The sequence below is a fragment of the Salvia splendens genome, chromosome 8, assembly GCF_004379255.2.
Source record: "Salvia splendens isolate huo1 chromosome 8, SspV2, whole genome shotgun sequence".
Classification (NCBI taxonomy): domain Eukaryota; kingdom Viridiplantae; phylum Streptophyta; class Magnoliopsida; order Lamiales; family Lamiaceae; genus Salvia; species Salvia splendens.
The window spans coordinates 4,743,948-4,751,255 of NC_056039.1; the positions used below are offsets into that span (position 1 = coordinate 4,743,948).

At 39.0% G+C, this 7,308-nt stretch overlaps 1 long non-coding RNA gene and 1 pseudogene across 5 annotated transcripts; one reads left to right on the top strand and one right to left on the bottom strand.

Annotated features, from left to right (window-relative positions):
* The first annotated feature begins 413 nt into the window (after positions 1-413).
* LOC121744522 lies at positions 414-3,175 on the top strand. 5 transcript variants are annotated; one of them, XR_006038639.1, is made up of 3 exons: positions 423-807; positions 1,012-1,646; positions 1,760-2,953. It is a non-coding gene; the product is annotated as an uncharacterized LOC121744522 (long non-coding RNA). The 5 variants fall into 5 exon arrangements; XR_006038640.1 differs by having other exon boundaries at positions 431-1,127; positions 1,482-1,646; XR_006038637.1 differs by adding an exon at positions 3,034-3,175 and having other exon boundaries at positions 435-1,646; positions 1,760-2,856.
* Positions 3,144-5,884, bottom strand: LOC121744520 (annotated as a pseudogene).
* Positions 5,885-7,308: the final 1,424 nt, after the last annotated feature.

Below are 7,308 nucleotides of genomic sequence, written 5' to 3' on the forward strand. Positions count from 1 at the left end.
GGTTCGTTCTTGATGTATTGGTATGCGCCCCTGCCTCCAATCTTTACTTTGATGAGGCGTGCCCACAGCGGGTAATTCTTGCCATTCAACTTGAATGGTACTGTGATACTTTTACTGTCTCTGAGGTTCACGGTCTGGTTTGTATCTTTCGTTTCCACATTCTTTGTGTCTTCCTTTTCTGACATGTTTGGTGTAGGTTGGGAGTACTTTCGGTTGGTTCAAATCTGGTTGAGAAAAAAAAAGGTCGGGAAAGGTATTTCGGGTGGCTTGATTTCGACCAATCGGGGTCGGGAAAGGTATTATCGGCTATGATGAAACTTTTCTGAGCCAAGTTCAAAAACTTGCTCTGATACCATGTTAGAGCTCGTAGGGAGAATATTTCGTGTTGTTCATTACGGAAGAGACGATTACAATGTTATATAGACTAGGAATTCTACACCTATAAGGTAACCCTAATTTACAATTAATTACAATATATTTCCATATAATTTCCTTGATTTGGTGTAATCTTTTCCTTCATCAATTCCTTGATTTCGTGTATCTTTGACACTGTCATTCAACACTACATGGCAAGTAATTACGGTTACCAACCAAGTGAGTTACCGCCGGATTCGCGACCCGAAATTCATGAAAGCGGATCTCGGCCACTCGGATGAGACTGGAATCATACCGTTCAGACATTTGCTGGAGTTCCGGCGCAGTCAATCGATGTTCTCGAGCATAATCAGCGCCTTGCGTTGGAGGATCTTCTTTAGGAAGGCGATTTAATCGACGTTTTAGGAACTAACATCGATAAAGGTTTTCGAGGTACGTTTTCGCAATTTTCTTTGAATTGCTATTATTAGCTGCAATCGCACTGCTATGGCTTGTTTATCTACGTTACATGTCGAACCACAACATATCAAATTGATCTACTCCTAACTAGATCAATTGGAAGGTCATCCGCAACAGTAATTCAACATACTATATAGCTATGATTGCATGTTAATCCCCTACTTGTGAATATTGCAGTTTTTGGTTGATGAACTTCTGCAGATAAATAGAGCAAAAATATACTCTTTGGGCTCTGTTATTCTCTACTGCCTTTGCTGCAATGTGTGATGAAAGATGAGACTGATGTACAAAAGGTTTCACTAATTCAGATGATGTGTTATGTGATTAAGTTAAATTTTTTGAAAACTCATCAACTTATTTTATTTAGACACGAAATCTAGCATATGAAGTTACATGCAAACATAATTGAAGATTCAACTTACTTTCTTTTTCTTCGTGATTGCTACTGGAGTCTATCCACCAGATATTCTTCCATGCAAAACATTGAACATCCCACTCAATTGAGTGTATCAATCATTGCATTTTCAAGAGCAATAAGTTCCATGTCTGAATTGTGGAACACTCAGTTGAGCAGGATGTTTTCCAAATGAAGAGACTCGTAATCCCACATCATGTCTCTGAGATGGACTATTGATATTTGTTTTCAGCCTTAAGTATTTGACTGAGAGGATATCAAAAAGGATATGTCAACTTGTCTTCCACATTCACTGTTACTATGGTTTGATCTGCATCGTATTGTTTGAGGATATCCATGGTTTATGCCACTTATATTTTCTGCACTTGCTCTGAGCTTCAAGCATAGATTCCATAAGGTGCGTTATAGTGTACTATTATTAATTACTACAACAATATAAGCTCTTTTTCTTAGCTCTATCTTGTTGGTGTTTCCTAAGGGTGATATAGTTATTGTTATTCCTCTCTGCAGCATTATAAGCTCTTTCTAAGATGGAAACCGAAGCGTCACTGGTTGAATGGCTAAGAGAATGAAGAGTTCTGTGTGTCTCAACTCTCTTCTATGCATAAGCATTAAGATGACAGCAAGATAGATTAGAAGTTTACTAGTATATCGGAGTTGCTAGAGTCAGGGAAATCAATGCTGAAGAAACTGAGCTATGAATTTGATTAGAACATGATTTTGTGAGTAAATGGAAAGTATTATGGTCCGTAATTACATGGAAATCTTTTTCATGGAATGCTTTGCTGGTACATCTATAGCCCTCTTGATTAGAGTCAATGTTTTATTGGCTGTTTTTTTAGGGATTTTAGATATTTCGTGATACTTTCCTGTCTACTTAAGTAGGTTATAGTAATTGGATTGATGTGGATTCCTGGAAGTATATAATGCTGACAAAACTAAATGTGATGGTTATATATGAGATAAGGGCTAGCTGTAGTGATTTTAATTTGTTGCTGACAAAATACTTCCTTGATGTCTTTTTACCAGAACACCAGTATTTTTTTTCCTCGTTGAATTGGGAATTGATGTGATGTTGGTGTATGTGATGAATTTTAGTTGATGGTCAAATCCCTCTATTGTTTAACCATCACTGTCTGCTTCAAATTTGAAACTTGGACATATAAATACCAGATAATATGCAACTAAAAAAATGGTGTTATAGTGAAAAATGATAAATTTTCTGCTGGTTTAGCTTAAAATTACAAAAGTATCGATTGTACAGAATCTGTTCATTTTGATTCTTGTTTGATTCTTCAACTTTTTTCATATGGTTTGGACATTTCTAATGATTCTGCAGTTGGAAATCACAATGTCAACCCCAATTGTTTTTGAGGTAAATTTTAAATTTAACCTTGACAACTTCTTTGCAGATCCATTACAGAATCATGTGTTGTGTTACACAGGCGTTGCAGTGTCTGGTCCAAGAATATCTTTCAGCATCAATCTGCATAAGTACAACCGAGCTGCGTCTTTGAAAAATATTTGAAATTCTAGGATTCCTGTAGGGTCTTTTTACATGGATGTCTTTTAGTGACAAAAATAACAAAAAAGAAAGACTGGAAAGTGTAAGTAAAACATATGTAATGGAATCACGTCTATCAAAGATTAAATGTAGCTAAACTAAAATCTACACGTAGTGAGAGCTTAGTCATGATCACAAAACCTCTCTCTTTGCTAAACTAATTTATTGGGTCATGGAATTAGTTTGATTTTCTAACTGAGTATCTGATTGGATGCTGTAGGATCTGGAGGACTAGGGAATTGGATTGATCCAAGATATTTCGTCGGCCTGCAACGTAAATTATAGATCTGGAGGATCTGTAATTAGCGTACAAATGAAGGATCTAGAGGATTAGCGTACAAATGCAGTAGGATCTGGAGGAGTAGGGACTTGGATTGATCCTTGAAGCATATGCATCACTATATTCATGTGAGGCCTCAGTGTTGGATCTTCTTGAATGCACCATATTGCCGTCTTCACATATATCTCCAACGTTTTCATGTCGCTCCTTGCCTCCTCATCGCCCGCCACCAGCAAATCCAAAGCCCCTTGCTGGTAACAATCATAAGCCCAGTCAGCGAGAACTGCTTCTCCCTCATCTTCCACATCTGCTTCATAACTCCTTCTGCAACACATCAGCTCAAGCAGCATGATCCCGAAGCTGTACACATCCACTTTTAACTGTTATCGGCATGTTCCTGAACCATTCCGGAGCCACATAACCTTTAGTCCCCCTTATTCCAGTTGTGGTTCTTGTCTGATCAGCTTTGAGAAGCTTGGCTAGCCCAAAATCTGCTATTTTTGGGGCGAAGGACTCATCAAGAAGCACGTTCTGAGGCTTGATGTCGCAGTGTATGATGGGCACGCTGCAATCTTCGTGCAGATAGCATATTCCTCTTGCGATTGCAAATGCAATCTGAACTCTTGTATGCCAGTTCGGCCTTGGTGATTTTTGGAAGAGGAAAGTGGCTAGAGATCCATTGGTTATGAACTCGTACACCAAAATTCGGTTCTGGCCTTCATCGCAACACCCTAGCAGCTGCACAAGGTTCTTATGGTTGGTTCTGCTAATTGAGCTCACTTCGGCTTTGAACTCATCATCCGCTTGTTCGAAGATCTTGTGCAGCTTCTTGACGGCAACAACTTTTCCATCATCTTTTAGAATACCTCTGTAGACTATGGAGCAAGCACCCCTCCCTAATTCTTCATTGAATCCGTTGGTAGCTTCTTCTACCTCTTTGAAGCTGAAGCTACTTATCGTGTTCACTCCAACTGGTCGCCTACGGCTACTTTTAACCATCATTGATTTTGTACGATTCAAATAGAATACAAAAAAGAAACTTGAAACAAGAAACAATAACACCGAACAGCCTAACAAGGCCGACAGTGTTACTGTGGTGGAGCTACTCTTACTGTTCTCTCGGCCAGGGGCAGTGGTGTCGGGATTCGACGCCAAAGTGTTGTTCATCCTGACCTTTATCATGGCCTTTGCGCCATCCTCCTCCCTCCCATTGGAGAAAGGGTAAGGCTTCATATAACAAACTCTATTAGAAAATATTACAAGAGCACAGAGACAATCGGAAAGGCATGCTTGGCGGCACCATGCCTCTTCGACGTCCCTGAAAATGGCATAATCCTTGTGAGGCCAATTTACGCCGGACATCTCGTTGAATGTGAAACTCTGCGCGTCCTGCGCTTGTTGGCGGTCGCATCTGTGCTGCACGAACTCAGGCGCGCAGCCGCTGAAGCCGCCCTTCGGGTAGTAGCCCGAGGGGCAGTGGCAGGTGGACCTTCCTTCAGCTGTTATCGAGCAGTAACTGTTGAAACCACAAGGACCGCCGCCCATGTCTTCTTTTCTAACAGCTCGGCATATGTTGGAAGGCTCAAAATCACGTAGGGACCACGCCGATGACGAATCAGCAGACTGTGGATACACATAATGGCGGAGGACTCCGTCCTGTTCTAGCACCAGTCTCTGGTAAAACTGCCCGGCCAGAGGCCCTCTGTTGAAGAGTGGTGGGAGTATGGTTCCGTTCTGCTGGATTAGGTTGATGTTACCGGAATTGTTGAAGATCAACTGGAATATGGTGTCACGAGTCTCCGATGACCAATAGGTATCAACGTTTTCATCCAAAGGGTATGATCTGGTGAGGAGCACAAGATTTCCGTCGGCCTGCAATGTAAATTTGAATTTCCCTCTCGAGAAATTGGTTGCCGAGAAACTGGAATATAGAACGCTTTGTCGATTGAGTACCTAATAAGACGATGGAGCGCAACTTAGTTGGTTTGGAAGTTGAGAGGTAAGTTATCACAGATAGAGAACCATTATTAATTTTTTTTATTAGAAGAAAAAAAAATACTACCTGAGTCGGTAATAATGTGTCAGTGGGGGAATCAAAACTTTGCCAGAGGATGGCGGAAGTATTGGAGGCAAGCACGAGGTTTCCAGTGTTGAGCATGGCGGCGTAGGCCACCGTACCGGGCCGGTTCTGACTAGCCCATACCTGACGTCTTGTTGGATCGATGAGCTCCAGTGTTCCGTCTGCGGAAAGCTGGAGGGTTGATCCAGTGGGAACTGGTTCGTCGCGGTTGGCGGACCAAACTAGGATTTTGTCGGTTAGTTGATCGAACCAGATGGCTAGCAAGAAGGCTCCGGGAGAGACCTCCCGGAATCCAAAAGCAAATTCGCCCGAAGGCGATTTCCATGTGGAATTGGAATCGGCGTTTGCAACGATGGAGGAGCGCAGAGTTACGTTCCTGTTGCGTGATTCTTGGCCTTTCACTATGGTGGTAATGATAATGATGATGATTATCAACAATAGGAATCTGCATGAAGCCATTTGATTTCGATTTCAGTTTCAGTTTCAGTTTGAGGGAGTCGATGAAGTGGAAGATTAATATATATGGAGTCTTAGGTCAATGGCGGGTAATAATAGTCTAGGATATATATAATGTTGGTATATTTGGATGTCTCAACAACCAAAAATAAATGGACTCAAGTCATTGAACCTTATGAAATTTCAGATTTCTACAGTTAAATTTGGATTGAAGCTATAGAAAATTCAATCAAATTCAGTGACCCAGTAAATATACGAAAGAGAGGTTTTGTAAGCACTAATAAGCCCTCACTACGTGTCGATTTTGCTACATATATTCTTTGAGCCCTCACTACGTGTCGATTTTGCTACATATAATCTTTGATATTCAAAACGTCAATCCTTGAAATAGAAGAGTATTTGACATGTACCACCACTTTTGAGGTTTTACCGTTTTTGTTATTTTCTCACAAACAAAAAAGTAAAACGTAGTCTAGCCCTCAATCACTGACTTTTAATTAGTTAGCAAATTGTATGGTGATTGTGTGTGGTACGAGTACAACTACAAGTCGTGTCCAGAAAATCTTGATTTTATTTCACGTAAATATGTAGCTTTTGGGTAGGGATAAAATTCAAACTTTATATATTGTATAAATTCTAAACTTTTCTAACACAATTTCAACATAGCGTAAATTTCAAGATTTTGATGTCAATATAGCGTCAACCGTGACACCGTGTTGATATTTTCTGTTGCCGTTATTTTGTCATCTGTTGATATTTTCTAACGGTTCAGATCATAGTTTGGAGTTTGTACAATATTTAGAGTTTGCATTTGATTATATCTCGCTTCTTATATGAATATATTTACATATTTGTGTGTGATTAAATGTTCCATTTTGACTTGACATTGAGTTATAAAATTAAAAGAGAATGTGAAAAAATTAGTTAAATTTGGGTTATATTTTTATATAAGCAGATTTTATAAAAATAGTAAGAATTAAATGTTTAGTCAAATGTTCATTTATCAAAATTAGTAAAAATGGAATGAGACATTAAATAATAAGCAGATAAAAAATATGAGACATCTAAACGATAGAATGAAAGAATATCATTAATTAGAGCTGATTAATGAGAAAAAACTTCAACATGTAACATCTCATCTATTATGGAAGTTCAATTTGAAAAATAGTAGTATATCTCTATACTGCTATGGAGTACGAAAAATGGGGAGTCAAATTGGGGCCAAAATGTTACAAAAGAAATCGATTAAAGGTTTTTAATTTTTAGTTCCTTCGAAATCACTTTTGATAGCTCAAAAATTAAAATTACTCATTTGCATATATAAACAAGGTAGTTATGACGATTCATTTTTAATTATATGCCACCTCACATTCACACCATGTCTTAGAGCATCCACAATAGTAAGGAATTCCCCACAGACTAGCACTAGAACTTCCCAATAACACCTCCTGCCACGTCACTAGGACTTCTCACCCCACTGCCACATCACTAGGACATCCCAATACACAATAGTGAACAAGCACTAGGACATCCCAGCGGACAAGCACAATAATAAAAACTCACAAATTCACAAATACGCAATTACGGAATTAAAATTTCGACACGAATACAGGCGGAGAAAGTGCAATAATAACTTTATTAAATAAAAAAAATTAAAATAATACAATGCAACAAAAAAA